Below are 22,855 nucleotides of genomic sequence, written 5' to 3'. Positions count from 1 at the left end.
CACTCTCCAGGTGCTGGTAACTGCTTCCCCACCTTGTGTCTTCATGGAAAGGCTGGCTAAGCATTTCTAGCCTTCTGGTAGTAAACTGTAACTTAACTGCTTTCCCTAATGCCTCCTTTGCCTTGTAAATAGTGCAAATAAATAACAGATAAACTGCTCCTCAAAGACTTCAGTTTAGGTGTCCTTTTTGTCTCTCGCCAGGACTTGACTGGTGCAGTATTGGTGGCTGCTGGGTCAGATGAGCTCCCTGCTACTCAGAGAAACAATCAATGTTTGCAACCACTAAGAGGGACTTTTGTTATTACTGCCTATCCTGACAGATTCAGGCTATGACTATTTAAGGGGGTAAGTATAATAAATTAATAACTAGTTTTATGTTTTCAGATGTCTTAAAACTATTTAAGGGGATCCATGCAAAATGTTGTTCCCTTAAAAGAGGGCACATTTCTCTCACATGGAGAAACACTGGTAAGAGGTAAAGACTTTGAAGTCAGCCAACTTGTTGTGGTGTGCGGGTGCTGCAATTTACTTCAGACAATGCATCTATAAAAGGAAGATAAGAGCTCAGCAGGCGATGACCAAATAGGAACAGCTCCCAGTGAGATCGCTGTAGAAGGCAGGTGATTTCTGCATTTCCAACTGAGGTACCTCAGTTCATCTCACTGGGACTGGTTAGACACTGGGTGCAGCCCACAGAGGGCGAGCCAAAGCAGGGTGGGAAGCATCAGGAACCATGCACTCCAGCCCAGATACTGTACTTTTCCCATGGTGTTTGCAACCGACAGACCAGGAGACCCCCTCCAGTGCCTACCCTACCAGGGCCCTGGGTTTCAAGCACAAAACTGGGAGGCCATCTGGGCAGAAAATGAACTAGTTGCAGGAGCTATTTTTTTGTTCATACCCCAGTGGCGTCTGGAACACCAGCATGGCAGAACTGTTCACTCCCCTGGAAAGGGGTGCTGAAGCCAGGGAGCCAAGTGATCTGGCTAGGCAGGTCCTACCCCCGTGGAGCCAGCAAACTAAGATCCACTGGCTTGAAATTCTCACTGCCAGCACAGCAGCAGCCTGAGATCAACCTGGGACACTCCAGCTTGGTGGAGGGAGGGGTATCTGCCATTGCTAAGGCCTGAGTAGGTGGTTTTACCTCAACAGTGTAAACAAAGCCACCGGGAAGTTCAAACTGGGTGGAGCCCACTGCAGCTCAGCAAGGCTGCTGTGGCCAGACTGCCAGATTTCTCCTCTCTGGGTAGGGCATCTTTGAAAAAAAAAAAAGGCAGCAGCCCCAGGCAACTTATAGATAAAACCCCCATTTCCCTGGGACAGAACACCTGCAGGAAGGGACAGCTGTGAGCACAGCTTCAGCAAACTTAAACCTCCCTGTCTGATGGCTCTGAAGAGAGCAGTGGACCTCCCGGCACAGCATTCGAGCTGTGCTAAGGGTCAGAATGCCTCCTCAAGTTGGGTACCTGACTGGGAGCCACCTCCCATTAGGGGCTGACAGACACCTCATACAGGAAAGCTGTGGCTGGCATCTGGCAGGTGCCCCCCTGGGATGAAGCTTCCAGAGGAAAGAAAAGGCAGCAATCTTTGCTGTTCTGCAGCCTCTGCTGGTGATACCCAGGCAAACCGAATCTGGAGTGGACCTCCAGGAAACTCCAGCAGACCTGCAGCAGAGTGGCCTGATTGTTAGAAGGAAAACTAACAAACAGAAAGGAATAGCACATCCACTCAAAGACCCCATCTGAAGGTCACCAACATCAAAGACCAAAGGTAGATAAATCCACAAAGGAGGGGAGAAACCAGAATACCTCTTCTCTGCCAAAGGATCACAACTCCTTGCCAGCAAGAGAACAAAACTGGATGGAGAATGAGTTTGACAAACTGACAGAAGTAGGCTTCAGAAGGTGGGTAATAACAAACTCCTCTGAGCTAAAGGAGCATGTTCTAACTCAGTGCAAGGAAGCTAAGAACCTTGAAAAAAGGTTAGACAAATTGCTAACTAAAATAACCAGTTTAGAGAAGAACATAAATGACCTGATGGAGCTGAAAAACACAACATGTGGACTTCATGAAGCATACACAAGTATCAATAGCCAAATTGATACTTGCCAATCTTCTACTTGAAGAAGTAGAAGATTGGATATCAGAAGTAGAAGAAAGGATATCAGAGATTGAAGATCAAGTTAATGAAATAAAGCAAGAAGACAAGATTAGAGAAAAAAAGAATAAAAAGGAACTAACAAAACCTCCAAGAAATATGGGACTATGTGAAAAGACCAAATCTACATTTTATTGGTGTAGCTGAATGTGACAGGGAGAATGGAACCAAGTTGGAAAACACTGAGGAGAATGTCCCCAACCTAGCAAGGCAGGCCAACATTCAAATTCAGGAAATACGCAGAACACTACAAACATATTTCTCAAGGAAAGCAACCCCAGAACACATAATCACCAAATTCACCAAGGTTGAAATGAAAAAATGTTAAGGGCAGCCAGAAAGAAACGTCAAGTTACCCACAAAAGGAAGCCTGTCAGGCTAACAGTGGATCTCTCTGAAACCCTACCAACAAGAAGACAGTGGGGGCCAATATTCAACATTCTTAAAGAAAAGAATTTTCAATCCAGAATTTCATATCCAGCCAAACTAAGCTTCAGAAGTGAAGGAGAAATAAAATCCTTTATAGACAAGCAAATGCTGAGAGATTTTTGTCACCACCAGGCCTACCTTACAAGAGCTCCTGAAGGAAGCACTAAACATGGAAAGGAACAACTGGTAACAGCTACTGCAAAAACATACCAAATTGCAGAAACCATTGACACTATGAAGAAACTGCATCAACTAACAGGCAAAATAAGCAGCTAGTATCATAATGACAGGATCAAATTCACACATAAAAATATTAACCTTAAATGTAAATGGGCTAAATGCCCCAGTGAAAAGACACAGACTGGCAAACTGGATAAAGAGTCATGACCCATTGGTATGCTGTATTCAGGAGACCCATCTTACATGCAAAGACACACATATAGGCTCATTTACCAAGCAAATGGAAAGCAAAAAAAAAGCAGGAGTTGCAATCCTAATCTCTGATAAAACAGACTTTAAACCAACAAAGATCAAAAGAGACAAAGAAGGCCATTACATAATGGTAAAGGGATCCATGCACCAAGAAGAGCAAACTAAACTATCCTAAATATATATGTACCCAATATAGGAGCACCCAGATTCACAAAGCAAGTCCTTAGAGACCTACAAAGAGACTTAGACTCTAACACCCCACTGTCAACATTAGACAGATCAATGAGACAGAAAATTAACAGGGATATTCAGGACTTGAACTTAGCTCTGGACCAAGCAGACCTAATAGACATCTACAGAACTCTCCACCCCAAATCAACAGAATATACATTCTTCTCAGCACCACATCACACTTATTCTAAAATTGGTCACTTAATTGGAAGTAAAACACTCCTGGGCAAATGTGAATGAATGGAAATCACAACAAACAGTCTCTCAGACCAGAGTGCAATCAAATTAGAACTAGGATTAAGAAACTCAAAACCACACAACTACATGGAAACTGAACAACCTGCTCCTGAATGACTACTGGGTATATAACAGAATGAAGGCAGAAATAAAGATGTTCTTTGAAACCAATGAGAACAAAGACACAATGTACCAGAATCTCTGGGACACATTTAAAGCAGTATGTAGAGGGAAATTTATAGCACTAAACCCACTAGAGAAAGTAGGAAAGATCTAAAATTGACACCCGAACATCACAATTAAAAGAACTAGAGAAGCAAGAGCAAACATTCAAAAGCTAGCAGAAGGCAAGAAATAAACTAAGATCAGAGCAGAACTGAAGGACATAGAGACATGAAAAACCCTTCAAAAAATCAATGAATCCAGGAGCTGGTTTTTGGAAAAGACCAACAAAACTGATAGACCACTAGACAGACTGAAAAAGAAGACGAGAGAAGAATCAAATAGATGCAATAAAAAATGATATAGGGGATATCACTGCTGACTGATCCCCCAGAAATACATACTACCATCAGAAAATACTATAAACACCTCTACACAAATAAATTAGAAAATCTAGAAGAAATGGATAAATTCCTGGACACATATACCCTCCCAAGACTAAACCAGGAAGAAGTCAAATCCCTGAATAGACCAAAAACAAGTTCTGAAATTGAGGCAGTAATTTAATAGCCTACCAACCAAAAAAAGTCCAGGACCAGATGGATTCACAGCTGAATTCTACCAGAGGTACAAGGAGAAGCTGGTACCATTCCTTCTGAAACATTCCAATCAATAGAAAAATGAGGCCAGAGTCATCCGGATACCAAAACCTGGCAGAGAAGCAACAAAAAGAAAATTTCAGGCCAATATCCCTGATGAACATCAATGCCAAAATCCTTAATAAAATACAGGCAAACGGAATCCAGCCGCACATCCAAAAGCTTATCCACGATGATCAAGTTGGCTTCATACCTGTGATGCAAGGCTGGTTCAACATACACAAATCAATAAATGTAATCCATCACATAAACAGAACCAATGACAAAAACCACATGATTATCTCAATAGATGCAGAAAGGCCTTCAACAAAATTCAACACCCCTTCATGCTAAAAACTCTCAATAAACTAGGTATCAATGGAACATATCTCAAAATAATAAGAGCTATTTATGACAAATCCACAGCCAGTATCATACTGAATGGGCAAAAACTGGAAGCATTCCCTTTGAAAACCAGCACAAGACAAGGATACCCTCTCTTACCACTCCTGTTCAACATAGTATTGGAAGTTCTGGCCAGGGCAATCAGGCAAGAGAAAGAAATAAAGGGTATTCAAATAGGAAGAGAGGAAGTCAAATTGTATCTGTTTGCAGATGACATGATTATATATTTAGAAAACCCCATTGTCTCAGGTCAAAATCTCCTTAGGCTGATAAGCAACTTCAGCAAAGTCTCAGGATACAAAATCAATGTGCAGAAATCACAAGAATTCCCATACACGAGTAACAGACAAACAGCCAAACCATGAGTGAACTCCCATTCACAATTGCTACAAAGAGAATAAAATACCTAGGAATCAAACTTACAAGGGATGTGAAGGACTTCTTCAAGGAGAACTACAAACTACTGCTTAAGGAAATAAGAGCAGACACAAACAAACGGAAAAATTTGGTACAAAGATAATAAAATACCTAGGACTCTAACTTACAGGGGATGTGAAGGACCTCTTCAAGGAGAACTACAAACCACTGCTCAACGAAATAAAAGAGGACACAAACAAATGGAAGAACATTCCATGCTCATGGATAGGAAGAATCAATATCGTGAAAATGGCCATACTGCCCAAGGTAATTTATAGATTCAATGCTATCCTCATTACACTACCATTGACTTTATTCACAGAATTGGAAAAAAGTACTTTAAAGTTCGTATGTAACCAAAAAAGAGCCTGCATAGCCAACACAATCCTAAGCAAAAAGAACAAAGCTGGACCCATCATGCTACCTGACTTCAAACTATACTACAAGGTTACAGTAACCAAAACAGCATGGTACTGGTATCAAAACAGATATATAGACCAATGCAACAGGACAGATGCCTCAGAAATAACACCACACATCTACAACCATCTGATCTTTGACAAACCTGAGAAAAACAAGCTATGGGGAAAAGATTCCCTATTTAATAAATGGTGTAGCAAAACTGGCTAGCCATATGAAGAAGACTGAAACTGGACCCATTCCTTACACCTTATACAAAAATCTACTCAAGATGGATTACAGACTTAAACGTAAGACCTAAAATAATAAAAATCCTAGGAAAAAACCTAGGCAACACCCTTCAGGACATAGGCATGGGCAAAGACTTCAGGTCTAAAACACCAAAAGCAATGGCAACAAAAGCCAAAATTGACAAATGGGATCTAATCAAACTAAAGAACTTCTGCACAGCAAAAGAAACTATCAGAGTGAACAGGCAACCTACAGAACGGGAGAAAAGTTTTGCAATCTATCCATCTGACAAAGGGCTAATATCTAAAATCTACAAAGAACTTAAACAAATTTAGAAGAACAAAACAACCCCATCAAAAAGTGGGCAAAGGATATGGACAGACACTTTTCAAAAGAAGACATTTATGCAGCCCAGAAACATATGAAAAAATGCTCATTATCACTAGTCATTAGAGAAATGCAAATCAAAACCACAATGAGATACCATCTCTTGCCAGTTAGAATGGCAATATTAAGTCAGGAAAGAACAGATGCTGGAAAGGATGTGGAGAAATAGGAATGCTTTTACACTGTTGGTGGGAGTGTAAAGTAGTCCAATCATTGTGGAAGACAGTGTGGCACTTCCTCAAAATACCATTTGACCCTGCAATCCCATTACTGGGTCAAAGGATTGTAAATTATTCTACTATAAAGACACATGCACGTGTATGTTTATTGTGGCGCTATTCACAATAGCAAAAACTTGGAACCAACCCAAATGTCCATCAATGATAGACTGGATAAAGAAAATGTGGCACATATACACCATGGAAAACTATGCAGTCATAAAAAAGAATGAGTTCATGTCCTTCGCAGGGACATGGATGACTCTAGAAACCATCATTCTCAGCAAACTAACACAAGAACAGAAAACCAAACATGACATGTTCTCACTCATAAGTGGGAGTTGAACAATGAGAAGACATGGATACAGGGAAGGGAACATCACACACTGGGGCCTGGTGGGGGATGGCTAGGGGAGGGATAGCATTAGAAGAAATACTTAATGTGGGGGACAGGTTGATGGGTGCAGCAAACCACCATGACACATGTATACCTATGTAACAAACCTGCACATTCTGCACATGTACCCCAGAACTTAAAGTATAATTTAAAAATCCAACTCTTAGGAATGTTGTAAAGTTTAGATAATGCATCTAAGATGCTCAGTGGATGACGTGGCATCTAGCATTTGCTCTATAAATGATGGTTAATATTAACTCATCAGTGATAGCTACAATTAAACTGTTACTAACAATAACCTAAAGGATTATTGCCTAGAAAGTAATGTATAGAGTAATCGGGCAAGGGATGAGGAAAAAGAAAGAGTTAGCCAGCAAGGAAGGGGTTGACTATGGAGCAAGTGATCAGGAGGCAGGAAGACCTTTGGAGAAACAGGAGGAGGGACTGTGATTAGGCCAGCAATGGCAGAGTGGAGTGAGGCCAGGCCCAGAGCTGATGGCTAAGGCACTCTAGAAGCTGCTAGAGTATCTGTGGGAAAGCCTGGGATATAGAGGTGAGGTAAGACTCCCAATTTTAAAAAATGTTTTTTAGTGACAGGATCTCACTCGGGCACCCAGACTGGAGTGCAGTGGCATGAACTCCTAGACTCAGATGTCTTCCCACCTCAACCTCCTGAGTAGCTGGAATTACAAGAATGAGTCATGATGCCCAGCTAATTTTTTTTTCTTTTGTAAAGACAAGGTCTCACTATGTTGCCCCAGCTAGTCTTAAACTCATGGCCTCAAGCAATTCTCCTCCTTCAGCTTCCCAAAATGCTGGAATTACAGGCATTAGCTGCCACACCCAGCCCACGGCTCCCCATTTTTGACCTTCATCCCCGTATCTTTGATGCAAGACACCCAAAAAAAGCAGCATGGCAATTATCCCAAAAATAGGCCACCCAGGACCAGTGCACAGCCCCTGCCTTTGTTAAGATCTGATAGAAAGAGCTCAAAGGCAGGCCTCCCTGGGCACTGCCAGCTACTGGGTCCTTCTAAGCTTTGGAATCCTCACACCTGCCAAATGCAGTGTGGAGCAGCTTAAGGGCCACGTATAGGTGAACTAGCCATGCATCATGGGCCTTAGTCTTTCTCTTTGACATCTCCATTGTTCCCAGGTAAGGCATGCTCAGAGCTGGCATTTCCTCTAATAAAGCTGCATCCACTGTCATATGGTGAAAAGAATTCTGGCACCCCACAGCCACTTTTCTTATTGATGATGATGGTAATAATAATAATTTTATGGTACTTTTATACAACATAAGCTACAAACAGAAAATAGTGCCTTCGATCAGGAAATGTGTCACACTTTTTTTCTGTCAGAGCCCCACACTTGCATATATACAATACACATATAGAGCTCACATTTAGTGTTCTCAATAATGCTGTAAGATAGTTGTCATTTTCCTCATTCTCAGGCAAGGCACCTGAGCCTCGGGGTGATGAAAGAGATTACTTAGATGATCAGAGACTGAGAAAGTGCTCATGTTGGGACACCCAGGGAGGTCTTATTGGAGCAGGGCTAGGCTCGAATCAGGGAAGGAAGCTGAGAACCTGGAATCCCAGGCTGAGCCTGGCCAAGTGTCCACCTACAGGGAGTTCCAGAGGTTAGGGCACTAAGTCCAAAAAGCTGTGAGCAGGAAACCAGAGTGAGAAGAGCTGGCCAAAATTGGTGAGGTGGGGAGAATACATGAAGGCCTGATTAGAGATAAAGCTGAATTTGAAAAGCTAAGGCAAAGAGAAAGTGAGATAACCAGAGACTGAGGAGACCCAGGACTTTCAGAGACGAGTTTCAGGCAGACTTCTCCCCGAATGCCACTGGTAAGACACTCTCATTAGGATGGGTTTGGTCCCTAAAGCAGATTGACATCACTGGACACTTTGACTCTAATTCCAGGCCAGTGCTATATCCCAAGATCCTTATCCTGAGGTTCATGTGTGTACAGAATTTTGTGTCTGTGTGTTTGCAGATGTGTGTGCCCTTGGGAAGATGGTTCATAGCTTTTATTATATAGTCAATGGGATCTTTGTGCTCTCCCACATAAGCAACTCAGCTGCCTTCACCACATATGCTTGCCGCCAGCCCCTGAACAACTTTGTTCTGAAATTTAATGTCCTGCCCAATCGTTTCTATGAGCCACTCTTCTAACTCACCTTCAATGAATTGATTAATTGATTGATAAGAACTTCTTTGGTGTCTAAACCAGGACTAGACACCACAATAAATATAGCAATTACTTAAGGCACAGTCCCACTCCCAAGATTCCCCTTAAGATCTGGGCTTGGAGACAAGAGACAGCATGAGGAGCTGACTAAAAGACAGCATAAAAGTCAGACATAGAGACATTACCAGTCAGAAGAGGAGAGATGAGTGAGAGGTGGGTTACCAGATGGCCACACGTGTTGGCTGTGGTCAGGTGGGAGAAAATTGTGACCTTGGACCCAGACCATCTGGGTTTTAGTTCTCACTACCACCTGCTGCACTGTTGGGTGAAGGATTAATGTCTCTCATTTGCAAAAATAGGGATCAGAGCATTCATGCTGTAGGTGTTGTTACGAACACAATGGAGGTTTATTTAAGTTCACGTGGGTGCAAATGTCACATGGGTGCAAGTGCCTAGGTCAGGCAAATAGTCCACGATGCTCCAAGCTCATCATGAGCACCACAGGTATTTATTTTAAAAGTATATATTGTTGGATTTTCCTATCTATGAATGTCTTATACATTGAATCACATTTTGCAATCTTTTTCCATCCCAAGTATATTGTAATGGTCACCTATGTTAATAGAGGAAGTTCTGGTTAATTCTTTTGCACTTACTATACATTGCAACACTGTATTTATACCTTATGTTGGTAGATTTTCCCCCAAAATATTTACTATTATAAATATTTCTGTTATAATCATACTTGCAGATGTGCAAGAGTTTCTCCTGAAGTGGATTTGCTGGCTGGTAGAGTATTTGCATTTTATGCTTTGTCAGAAAACCACATTATTTTCCAAGTACTTGTACTAATTTACACTGTCATCTCTGGTGTATGAAAATTCCATTGCCTTTCTGATATTTGATATTGTCAGACTCACGAAATTCTGCATCTGATTTTGATGGCACTAAATAGTAGATGGTTTTCATTTCCATTCCTCTAATAACTATTGTGAATAAGTATCTTTATTATAATTGTCTTGGCTGTACCAGTGTTGTTATGTTAAATGCCTCATGATATCTTTGTCCTGATTTCTTATTGACTCATAAAAGTCCTTTATATATTCTGAATATTAACCCTTTCTGTTTGTGTAGCAAACATCTTCTCACAGTTTTGGCTTGTTGTTTGAATTTCTTTATGGTCTCTTGATGAACACCTGTAATTCTTGAAATGAATTACTATTTAAGGCAAGGCTATGAAGACCCAACTTGTTGGTTACTTAATAGACTTTGATAATAAATGAGAACATCAAGGATGGTAGGGTGGGCTGAATACATATGACTTAGAGAAAGAAAATGACAAGCTCAGTCCTTTAAATTCTCATTCAAGGTAACGTCAAGAAACCAGATGTTTCTGTAATTGCACTAAAATATTATCTCATCGACCATAGCTATATAACCAAGGTACCTAAAAACTCATTGCAAAATTTGATCTTGTAGCTTGAGAATTGCTACACAAATTGAATTTATGACTGTCCTAAATTTCTTAAGTAAAAGTGAGGGCACTGATTAAGGAAGAATGGGATGTGAGCATTGGCGGGTGGATATTTTGGTAAATTTGGATGAACTTAAGCCAAGATGCTCACTCCTTAAAAATTTCCACTTACCAGCAGAAGCAGCCCATCTTCCTCTACCCAAAACATCAGCCTATCCTTGCTTAAAGGTCAGCTAAAAACCCCGACTGAAGCAGTAACCTTGCATAGGTGGACTGATGTCTTTTAACACCCACCTTCACCACTCCCAATTGCCTACAGGGCTCAGGGAAATGGGTATTTTACATAGTGAAAGAATTGCAAGGTCTAGCTAATTCAAACGATAAAAAAAAATAAAATAAAAGAGGAGTATGTGTGGCAATAGATTTCAGGAGTGCCAGATCAGAGAAAAAGAAACACTGTGTAGAATCGGGTCAAATGTATTGATATGAGTGCACTTAATGAAGATTATAGATTTGGTGTGTTAGTTAGAACAGCTAAGAAGTGCCCTTACAGTGTGCTTGGAAGGTTGATTGCAGCTTGAAATCAGTGAACTACAGTGAATGATGAAGCCACATTTCTTTGGTATAATGCAGAGGAAGAAATCCAACCTCTGCAAAGACGTGGGCAAACTGGAGTGGATGTGTTGTATGTGAGACCCACTCATCCTCACTCTAATATCTTCCTGGAGGGCTCAGAGGACACTTTCTTCACCAAAAAGCAAACAAATAAATAAAAACCAAATACCAACAATAAAACAAAACAAAACAAACACACTGGGAAATAGATTGGTGAAGGGGAAGCCAGCCTCCTTGAAAAGCTCTATAGGGCTTGTTCTCTGTAGGAAGGATGGGTCATGGTAGATGGTTCTGTAATTTTGGTGGAGATGATGGTACCCAGCAGTGGTAGAAGCCAAGGGGCAGCCCTTAACCAACAAAACCACAATGGGCACTTTTGCCAGAAAAAAAAAAAAAAATGCAATAGGGCCTAATGAGCAGCTAATATCAATGAATATTTATTAAGCATTTATAATACACTAGGCATTGTAAAATATGCTTTCTGTGCATCCTCATTGCATTGTCACAGTGACAATGAGAGGGAAGCGCTACAGTATTTTCCCATTTTACAGATGAAGCTCTTGGGGCTCAGAGACGTTAAATAACTTGCCCTCTCTCACCAAAGAAGGTGGGAGAGGATATTTAACATCTCTAAGGTTGACTTATGGTAATCACAATGGGTAGACTTCAAAGGAGTCTTTGGTAGAACCTAATTCATTTGTGGAATGCTTAGTAATGAAATTAGTTTGTTACTAACTCAGTCTCTAGGGCTGAAAGTGATGTTTTACTTGATATAAATAATTGAAAAAGTTCCAAGACTGATGACCCAAATCTTGGCACCAAAAGTTGTGGCCCTTCGCCTAATTCTAAGAACTGAGGCAGTTCACCAACCCAGAGGCTCTTGATTAAAGGAGAGACTAGGTGACTCTAAAGAAGGACTCTACATCCCCAATGCGAGTTTATGCTGCATATTTGTTTTCCTAAACTTCACCCACAGAGACCTATAGCCATTTATCATGATTCGTATGCCTGGAAGAAAGGGAATTAACCAGTCTTTGGTGAGGTAGATTACTAAATATTCGCTGAGACCTGACACTAATCCCTAATCCCCGAAGATCACAGACATTACTATGGTCTACCGATTAGAGCAAGGCCTGATGGAGATCAGAGGCCACCCCACACAGCATGGGTGTGGCCCATCTTACATTGAGGGAGAGATCACTCAATGTCTTGGCTCTGTGAGAAGGTCTCTAACTCAATTCCCCCAGCCCCTTGCATGGATCCAGATTTTGTCTCTTACCTCTGTACAACTATGGAAATAGAGGTTCCAATCACTGGGGATTGGCAGAAGCCCAAGACTTGAGCATAGCTTCACAACTGTTGTAGGTGGGGTCTTTAGCTGGTCTTTAAGCAAGGATAAGTTGGTGTTTGGGATAGAGGAGAATGGGCTGCCTCTGCTGGCAAGTGGAATTTTTTAGGGAGGGAGCATCATTGTATTTACATTCATCCATATTGACCAAAGGGTCCTCCTTCCAATTCTCAGATTTGTGTTTTTACTTCATTTTTTACTTCTAGGGATTTCTCTTTTTCTCTTGTCAATTTAGCACATGTATTAAAAAATATGGTTACTTTTCTCAATTTTATCAGCACTTCTAGATGCTTACAAAGAGGAGGAATTATATTACCTACTCTGGGAGATTTTTTTTTTAATCATAGTACCAACAGCACTTAGCACTTTTGATTTGTGCCGTAAGTAGATACATACATATGTTTTCCATTCTACCAGATGCTAAGTTCCTGGTGCAGGTCAGGGACTGACTGTCTCCTTTATTATTATTATTATTTTATGAGCTCAGTTCAACAAACACATAAGGAATGCTTACTCTGTGTTAGGCACCATGCTGGGTGCTGAGGAAGCAAGTTTGGGGTTCTTGTATTTAATGTTTTCTGTAAGAACAACTCTCTAGCCAGCACCCTCCATTTACTGGGATCTCTTTATGCTAAGTGCTGAAACATCCCATGCGCATTCTGTGTTTTTGCCTATGCTGCTTTTTCACACCTGAAATACCTTCTTCTCCACCCTTTTCCTAGCCTACTGCTACCTGCTTTTGAAGGATACTAAGCCCCACCGTTTTCATGAATCTTACTCGATCTTGAATATTAGAGAGGCTCTGTCTCTTCTCTTTCTTTGAATATAATATTGCCATTTGTGCTGATCGATGTAAAATGTGAGTACTTATTTCTTCATGTAATTTAATATTGTCAACCTCCCCACTCCAATCCCTGCTAGATTTCAAGCTCCCTGAAGATGAAGGCCGAATCCTACACCTCACTTGTATCCTCCATGGTTCATTGAACAAGTGCTAGCTACATGGAGACTGCTCAATAAATATTGAATAATTCACGAGGGACTCAATAAATAACGATTGCTTAATTGATTAGCTCCGTCAATAAATCTTGCTTTGAACAGAGGTACAGCCATTGAAGATACTCAAAAGGCAATCTGGGTCACTGTGCCTCCGGATAGGGGAAAGCTCCGTGAATATAAGGTCTGGTGGGAGAAGGCAAGTTATTTAACCTCTCTAAGCCCCAGGAGCTTCATCTGTGAAATGGGAAAATATTGTAGTGCTTCCCTCTCATTGTCACTGTGACACTGCAATGAGGATGATGCACAGAAGGCATTTATCACATTGCCTAGTCCATTATAAATGCTTAAAAATATTAATTGATATTAGCTACTCATTGATCTTAAGAACTGGATTGAAAGAAACACCATGAGAAAAATTTCTTTCTGTGGCCATAGTACCCAACAGCTTCATGTTTTAGAAGCATTGTACCACTTTACTCCCCTAATATTCTTGTGAGGTCACCAAGAGTGTAAGTAGTCTGTACAAGTGAGTGGGTCGTAGGGTCATTTGGAGACTGTCGTTGACTCCTGATACATGGTCCCTTCTGTGATCCTGACTGTGATAGGAAGGGTCAGGGAAGGAGTGGTAGATGCATTTACACATCTCATTGTTCCACACGCATGCCCTAAGAACTTACTAGGTACCAGGCACTGTGCTGGACACCAGGATTTCAGCTGTAAAAGTACAGTCAAAGTCCTTACAAACCATGGAAAGGGGCCATCAGGAGCTATGGATGCTCATGACCAGAGCCCGTTACTCAGTCTGTTGGAGGAGAGGCTTTCAGGAAAGACTTCCTAGAGGAAGTGACACTTGGGATGAGACCAAATAGAAGAGATGGGAGTGATGTGGGACCCCCCACAGCAGCTGCCGTAGGGGTGTAAGATGGAGAAGACAGTGTGTCCATGGCTGTATTAGACCCAGCCCGGGGACTAAGCTACAGTCATGGATGTTCTGGCTGTGCCTCCTGTGCAATGGAATCAGGAGGTCAGCAGCTCAAAGAAATGCCTCCACTCAGGATCTCTGCATCCCCTCTCTCTCCTTCCTGGGCCACTCAGCCACCTCCTGGGAGAGAGAATACAGAAAGCTGATTTCTCCCCACCTGATGCTTGAAACGGGAGGAGGGAAGAAGAGAAGGTGACTGCCTGGATCTCTTACTTGGGATGGAGTGTTGTCATGGAAACAACTTTTCACCCTAGGATTTTTGGGGGCTGTCAAGAAGTGACAACCAGATCTGGGACACTGGCTGGAGAGGCCACGAAAGGCCATGAGAGGTGATTTCCCACCTGCCTTCTTCCTCCAGAGCTTACCACTTGCAGCAGTCTCTTCTACCCCACCCCCAACCCACATACATCCTCTTGTCACATAAACATCTCCTTCAGTGGTACCTACTGACTTTTAGCCTTCTAAACCAGAAAGAAAAACAGTGATGAGTTACCAGTCTACAGCATTTCACCCGCATTTATCTCATTTAATACTCTTAACGACCTTGAAATTCATTCATTCATTCCTATAACAAATATGTATCAAGGACCAACTCTATACCAGGTGTAAGCTTTATTATGCTCTTGTCATCTTATGAATGAGGGTATGCAGCCTCTGAAAGGTTAAGTGACCTACCTTGGGTCACACACTGAGTAAATAATAAAGTCAATGAACAGATTATAGAGATCAAGTCAGCTGAGCTAACTTCAAATACTTTTTCCGCTATAGTGGAAAACACTTTTCTAATTAATTGGTCTTTGGATTATTCCATATGGAGTTTTATGGAAAAAAAAATAAATTCTGGGCATGCCAAGCAAACAATGGCTAAGTGCTTTCATCAAAGAGTTCATTGGCAAATTACATTCATTACCTATCTACCCTATTGGGAACCAAACAAAACAAAAACGTGAAGTCAAGTCCTTTGTCTTTCTTCAATGCCTACTCCCATCACTCTTTCCAAGAAAGGCTCTGATACTTACACAGAGGTATAAGCAACAAAAATACCTTGATCAAGACCAGCCTGGCCAACATGGTGAAACTCCATCTTTACTAAAAATACAAAAATCAGCTGGGTGTGGTGACAGGTGCCTATAATCCCAGCTACTCAGGAGGCTGAGGCAGGAGAATCGCTTGAACCTGAAAGGCAGAGGTGCAGTGAGCCGAGATCACACCACTGCATTCCAGCCTGGGCGAGAGAGTGAGGCTCCATCTCAAAAAAAGAAAAAGCTTGAAATGCTACCCCATCGTGGATGAGAATTGTGAGTATTATGTCCTGCAAGGGTGAGGCTAGAACACTTGCTGCCATTCCCACAGTGGAGGTCTGCTTTTGCAAACTCAGCAATAATGGAAAGCACCTGTTCAGTCTTAGGCATGGTAGAAATTTGTGGGGGAGGGAGAAATGCAGAACCCACAAGCCATGTTGTGTTGGAAGAGAGAGAAAGTAAAAAGTTTGAAACACTGTGGTGTCATAAAACCAGCCAGAAGAACTGATTTTGGGGATTAAGAGTGACTAAATTGTTGGCCAGACACGGTGGCTCATGCTTGTAATCCCAGCACTTTGGGAGGCTGAGGTGGGTGGACCACGAGGTCAGGAGTTCAAGACCAGCCTGACCAACATGGTGAAACCCCGTCTCTCCTAAAAATACAAAAATTAGCCGACCGTGGTGGCACATGCCTGTAGTCCCAGCTACTCAAGAGACTGAGGCAAGAGAATTGCTTGAGCCCGGGAGGCAGAGGCTGCAGTGAGCTGAGATCACGCCACTGCACTCCATCCTGGGCGACAGAGCGAGACTTTGTCTCCAAAAAAAGAGTGACTACACTGTCACATTCGCTTTTTCGTTTTCTAACCCCCTCTGTGCATGTGCAAACCCATTAGAAAAGCAACAAGCAGGGCTGGTGAAGGAATCGGGGGAAGGCTTCTCTCATACTCTGTCTCCCACATAGAAGCATGGTCCCCAAGTTTTAAGTCTTACTGCTGCCACTTTCTGATTGAGTGTCTTTTAGCAATTTATCCTCTGAGTCACAATTTTCTCATCTGCAGAATGAGTGTAATAATAGCAGCCTTGCAGAGTCATCATGAGGACCCAGTGTAACCATCTGCACATGAGACAGGAGCAGCCAGCACCATGGAACAAGGTAAGGTTTGGAGGGAAAGAGCCCCTGCTCAGGACATGCCTCTACACACTGAGCTATGTGACCATCAGAAACTCACCACACCTCCAGCCTCATCCACCTCACTTTTCACATGAGAAAAGTAACAAACTTATGCTTTGTTGGAATCAAAGGCGATAACAAGTAAATGTAATAATGCTGTTAAACTGTCAAGTCCTATTCAGATGAAAAGATACACCAACACCTTTCTCCTAAGCAGGGCATTGTTCCTCCGTGAATACCTACAATCAAAGTTTTCCCAGGCCCCATGTATGCACTGCCAGTGCCAGTGCTGGGGTATTACAAAGGAGCAGAAGTTGTGGGCCCCTCCTGGCTGGAGAATAACATCAAGGTAACCCTAAGCAGGAAGTGAGGACGGTTTAGACTGCACTGTCTCAGTGACATGCTGGGGTAAGGAGGAGGCACAGGATGTCAGAAAGGCCTGTAGATGAGGCCATGGAGGATCTGAGGCTGCGACGGGTCCAGGAGGATGAGCATCCTGGGTGTCCCAGCCTGAATACCTCCAGAGGCAGACAAAGGCTGGGCAAAAGGAGTTCGCATGAGAGATGTGCAGATGTTCTTATCAAGCCCAAGGGAGAGTAAGAATGTGAGTCAGGACAGGCAGCAAGGCCCAGAAAGCGTCCATTGTTGTGCAAGCCACCCCTGTTTGCAACTGGGCTCAACCCTGCCGAGGGGCCAGGAAGCTGCGGTGTATATCTGCCCATTCCAGTGCCGCAAAGAATTGACAGTGCTTCCTGCCAGGAGCTTTCTGACATTCCCTTGGCCAGAGAATGTCCTCAGGCCAAGAGACACAGAGAGCTGAGGACTGCGGGCTGGTAGGCCGAGGGGATACGAATGGGGCACCGGTAGCATCTGCTAGCTTTGGCAGATGGGAGCTAGGGCCACTCCATGCTAAGGGACAGCATGAACAAAAGGAAGAAGATGGGTTCAGTGAGGAGCTCGCCACGCTTGGCTCCAGAGGGAGAGAGTATTTGAAATTGGGACTATCCACAGAAATCACCAAATATATGAGGGGCAGCAAGGAAACTCTAAGAGGGTAAAGTGGGCAGCAGTGTGGAGCTGCTGGGCACCACTGATGGTGGGAGGTGTTATAGAGGGAAATGCCTCTTGTTCTGGGGTGATGAGCTTCTTGCAGCACTGGCTGGGGCCTGCAGTTGGACAGTGGTGACCGGATGAGTGACCAGGCATGGTTCCACTCAATGCTGGTGAATGAGCTCTCCCCTGGCAGTTTGCAAAGCTCAAGCCCACAGCTCACTGTGGAACTGGAAGTGCCACAGCACCCACCCCTGCCGCCAAGCCATGCCCCACTTCTGCTGCTAAATGGAGAAAGGACGGAGCCTACATTAGAAACCAGAGACCTGACAAAGTGGGCGGGACAGGAGGTTCCTGGCAAGCAGACAGACAGAACTACAGAATGCCACGAGAGAAAGGAAGGTGGCTGGTCTTTCGGTCAGAAGTGCCGGCTGGACGTGGAGCACTGCTACAGTGACCGGCGCTGCCACCACTCTGAGCAGCAACTCTCCCAGACCCTCCTTCACCTGCAACTCATCCCAGTGGCTGCTCCTCTTGAATGGCCGGGGCGAGAGGGATACTGCATGCGATGGGACTGATAAACCGATTCAAATAGCAATAGACTCACTCACCGATACTGTCTCATTGAAACACATTGCTCATTTATTCCCCTTCATCAGCCTTTGAGACACAGTCATTATTTTCCAGATGAGCTAAGGGAAGCCTGCTCAAGGGTATTTGGCTGCTGGGGGCTGAACCCTCTCATTGCAACCAGGTTCATTTGGCTCCAAGTCCTGTGTGCACTTTATGAAGTCATAGCAAGGCCTGGACTAGGGTGAGAAAGGACAGGTGTCTAAGAGGCGGGACTTAAGGAGGCGCTGGCCCTCAGGGGCATGCGAGGGCAGGGTGAGCACCTGAGAGTGAGGGCCTCCTTAAAGTCTGCAGTCCAGGGTCCTTTAGTCCCCTAATCCCAGAGCAGAACAGAAAACCTTCAAAGCCAGCTGCTGCCTGAAGAGCCTCAGACTTACTCCCCTGGGGCGGCAAAGCGGTTTTCTTTACCCACAGGGCCCTGGAGTGCTGACTGGGAGATGGGGCTGTCAGGGACTCATGGGGAAGAATAGCACATTTGCTACAAACTCATTCAGCTTAGTTTTACCCTGTGGCTGCCTCTGTAGTGTCATTTGTGACACCAGGAATGTGTTCCATACACACTGAATAGCTTCTCTTCCCATTCGTGCCTGTGCCTGGAACTATACAATCATTCATTCATTAATTCATTCATTTATTTGTAGCCTTCCTCTTTATATAGCCTTAGAGAGCCACAACTCGAAGTCAAGCCTTATGTCAGGCAGCAGAGATACTGAGGTGAGGTTGAAGAAAACACACGTGTTTCTCCTCTCATGGACTCCAATGACACGGTAATTAGAAGTCATTAGCAGTTTGCTCCCAGCAAGTGGAAAGCAGTGAGAATTCTGAACCAAGCCTTCTCTGGACTTCAGGGAAGTCCCTCTAAGGAAGTGGCGTCTAAACTGGAACTCCACTGCCTCTTGTATGTCTACCCTGCAGTTCCTACATTTAAGGGTTTCTGGGAACATCAAAATATCTAGTGTGAGTGGATTTGGCCCTCTCTGAGCCTGAGAGAGTAGGTGTGCAGTAAAAGTTAAGGCTTGCTAGCTTGGAGTCTTATGGCTCCTTATAGGACTGAGACTTGACCCTGTGACTCCAGCCTAGGGTTATGTAAGGATGTGGCTGACCTCAGAGGAGTCCACGGGAACTGTAGCTGTGCATCTGGAACCCATTTATTTGCTGACACTTCTCATTTCCTTTCAGAACAAACCTACATTCCTAGGCCTATACTTTTCTTGAGAAAATGGGTTTATTATAAGTCACTCGATAAAACACCCTACCATGGCTTCCCAGTACAAACCCTAGTTTCAATTAAGTCTTATTTTCTTGTTTCCTGAACTGATGATCCCCAAATCTATCTATCTGTTCATTAGGATCACCTGAAGACCTATGAAAATGTCCAACGTCCAGGCCACACCCCAGACCAGTTAAATCAATCACTGAGGCTAAGATCAATATGTTTTTAAGCTTCCCAGTCAGAATTGGAATTTCAACCGCTGGTCAGTTTCTCCTACGCACACAGGTTGATATGGGCGTGATTGTGGGGCTGGTGTGGCCATCTCTCCCTCCCTATAAAACTTCTCCTACTAGAGCTACAATACTTTTAGGCCCTCGGATAGCTGTGCTTTTCGAATTCTTATCCTTCCACTGTTCTACCTCTTTTATTCAAGGCAGCCTTTCATACATGCATTTATTCTTTCATTCACTTACAAGAATATACTGAATATGGATTCTAGGAACTAGGAATGAATTGTTGACCTTGGGCTAGGGTGAGAACATTTGAATGGTTCTTCATGGTGACCCCCTCCCCTGCCCCCATAAAAGCCTCTCTCCTTCCTTCCTTCCAGTCCATTGATGCATGGGCCCAGGCAGTGCCAACCGTTTCCTTGCTTGTAGTCAGTGTCCCGCCTACCAATGCCTGCCTTCCCCTCCTGTTGGAGGGTATAGTAGTCTGTTTTCACCCTGCCAATGAAGACATATCCCAGAGTGGGTAATTTATAAAGAAAAAGAGGTTTAATGGACTCACAGTTCCACATGGCTGGGGAGGCCTCACAATCATGCTGGAAGGTGAGGAGGAGCAAAGTCATGTCTTATATGGTGGCAAGCAAGAGAGAAAGACAGCCAAGTGAAAGGGGAAATCCCTTATAAAACCATCAGACCTCATCAGACTTACTCACTACCATGAGAGCAGTATGGGGGAAATTGCCCCCATGATTCAATTATCTCCACCAGGTCCCTCCCACAGCATATGGGAATTATGAGAGCTACAATTCAAGATGAGATTTGGGTGGGGCACAGCCAAACCGTATCAGAGGGTCCAAATGCAACTCTTCTAGAGTTAACTACCAATTCCCAAAACCTCTTGACTGTTTGTTTCACAGAGATATTTTTTTGAGGTCGTAGTAAAAAATAATTTTAGAAACATGCCCTGATAAGTCTGGGTTCCTGAAATTGAGGGGGTGAATCCTTCAGCCCTAGTAGCCCTGAATGAGTCCTGTCTTCTGAACTTGACTCCAAGCCTCCGTAACAGCAGCAGTGATGTCCTCAAATGACACAGTCAAAACTCTCACTAGATGCTTGTTGAGTGAAATTTAACAGATCATGTGATGATTGGAGAAAGGGAGGGAGGAAGAAAGGAGAAGAGAACAGGAGGGAGAGGAAAAGGGAGGAGACAGGCAGTAAGCCAGAGATGAGAGAGACAAAGAGACACAGAATGGAACCGATCTGTCCTGCCCATGGCCTTGTGGAGGACAGAGGAATGGGGCATCTGAGCTCACTCACACTGCCAATTTGAACTGTTCTGCCCTAGCCTCCCTCCCTACCCACCTGAGAGCATTGGGAAGCTGCCCCATGAAGGCTTTATACAAAGCAACACCATAGTAACTGTTTTCTCCACTAAAAGATGCCTATGCAGTGAAGCTCTGCATTCTTGTCTTCCCTCTCCGCAACTGGGAGAGTCTTCCACTCTCTCCAGCAAACCACTCGCCAGCCACCGAGTGACTGTATCTCATACTGTCACGACTGTCTTTACCAGCATTAGTATTTTCTTTGTTCTTTCGCATTTCCCTGGCTCTGCTGGTCTAAAATGGGCTTTCCGTGACTTTAATTGGCTATCATCAGCCTTGAGCTCAGTGAGGCAGTCACAGAGTTCATTTGACTAAGGCACAAGCAGAGACGAAGTCTGAACAACTTGCTCAGGGTCTCCAGCTCCAGAGTCCTGCAGATGAGGGCTCACACTCCCTAAGTTTACTATCCTTTCCTCAACCCCATCTTGTCCTTCCCCAAGGGGGAAATCTCCTCTACAGTTATCACAGTAGGAGAAATTATACCTCCCTGAATTGTAACCTGGGCATCTGTGTGTCAAAGCAGAGAGGAAGTCAAGGAGGTAGCTTGTGTCTTGGAGGGGTGTGAGGGGCTGGCCTGGGTAAGCAGATGGACAGAGCTGAGCTGCCGGGTTCCATGTCAACAATGGCAAGTCCATGAGGAATTTCTGTAGAATTAGATATATTGCTGGACGTGAATAATTAAGGATTCTGATGTGGTCAGGTAGATTAATGTCCCTCTGAAAGCTCTGGATCAATGTTGGAAGGGAAAAAAATAAAAGACATGCATAATTTAAAAAAAACCATCAGAAACTTTGCTTGACATGATGACATTACTGATTTTTTTATGATCTTCTCAAATATACTCTATAACCGTTATTAATTTAGTATCGTTAATAGCTCATCCTTCAAATGTCAGGCAAGAGCCAAAGCTGAAAAACAGAACTATTTAGGGCTGGAAAACGTCCAGGGAGGAGAGGCGGAAAGCTCTAGGAACATGAGGCCCTGGGCTGCCTCCAGCTTCCCGAGAAACTCCCAGCCCAGCTCTCTGTTGCTGTGACTTCTCCCTCTTGGGCTACTTTGTTTGTGGTTCACAAAGACGGCCAACTCTGGCCCATTCGCTAGGCATCCGCCACCTTGGCTTGCCTGACCTTATGCACAGAGTAATGCCAGGGATCCAGTGCGGGAGAATGTTGAGGTGCTCCAATAAGTCTCTCCTCTGAAATAAAGACCTCTTGATGGTGCCCGATACCCAAGTGCTCATGATCAGGTGTGGCATCCTGTTGGGTTAAGTATCACCTTCTCACAGCCAGATGTCTCTGAAAAGGCAGGTGCTTCTGCAGAGGACAGTATACTAATACAATGTACTAGTATTATTTGTAAGGAATGTTTACAGGATGCTTACTATGTGCCACGCCCTGTTCTAAGTACTTTACATGCATTATTGCATTTAATCCTCATAGCAACCAAGAATATTATTACTTCCAATGTTATGTATAGAAAAATAGATTCAAAGATACTAAGTAACTTAACTGGGGTCACACGGCCAGTAAGTGTTGGGGCTAGAACTCAAACTGGGTCTGACACCAGCAGCTGCATCTTTAACCACTTTGTTACATCTGTCATCCTGGTAGATTCCTGATGTATTAATCAAGTGACACTGGATTTATCCACAAAGAAGAAAGCACCTTGCTCTTCCAGAAAAAAGGGGAGCGAAAAGTGGTGAAGTTGTGGGTGGGTAAGGAAGGAGTTACTGGACAGAGGTGAAAGAAACATTTTCCCCAGCAACAGTCTCATCTCC

At 43.6% G+C, this 22,855-nt stretch overlaps 2 long non-coding RNA genes across 4 annotated transcripts in view; one reads left to right on the top strand and one right to left on the bottom strand.

Annotated features, from left to right (window-relative positions):
* LOC105482106 (uncharacterized) overlaps positions 1 to 22,855 on the bottom strand; it is a 180,882-nt gene that overhangs the window by 2,541 nt on the left and 155,486 nt on the right. The gene's annotated exons all lie outside the window — the stretch shown is intronic.
* LOC105482110 (uncharacterized) overlaps positions 1 to 22,855 on the top strand; it is a 41,640-nt gene that overhangs the window by 12,319 nt on the left and 6,466 nt on the right. Inside the window, exons 6-8 of one of the 2 annotated variants that reach the window (XR_011607168.1) lie at positions 202 to 345; positions 16,464 to 16,558; positions 19,606 to 19,947. This is a non-coding gene — a long non-coding RNA (uncharacterized lncRNA). Of the gene's footprint in view, positions 1 to 201; positions 346 to 16,463; positions 16,559 to 19,605; positions 19,948 to 22,855 lie in introns of those variants that run through there. The other variant, XR_987391.3, reaches the window with a different exon arrangement.

This window comes from Macaca nemestrina, chromosome 8 (assembly GCF_043159975.1).
Source record: "Macaca nemestrina isolate mMacNem1 chromosome 8, mMacNem.hap1, whole genome shotgun sequence".
Lineage (NCBI taxonomy): Eukaryota > Metazoa > Chordata > Mammalia > Primates > Cercopithecidae > Macaca > Macaca nemestrina.
Note: the sequence above shows the minus strand (reverse complement) of the source record. Positions and strands in the feature narration are given on the sequence as shown.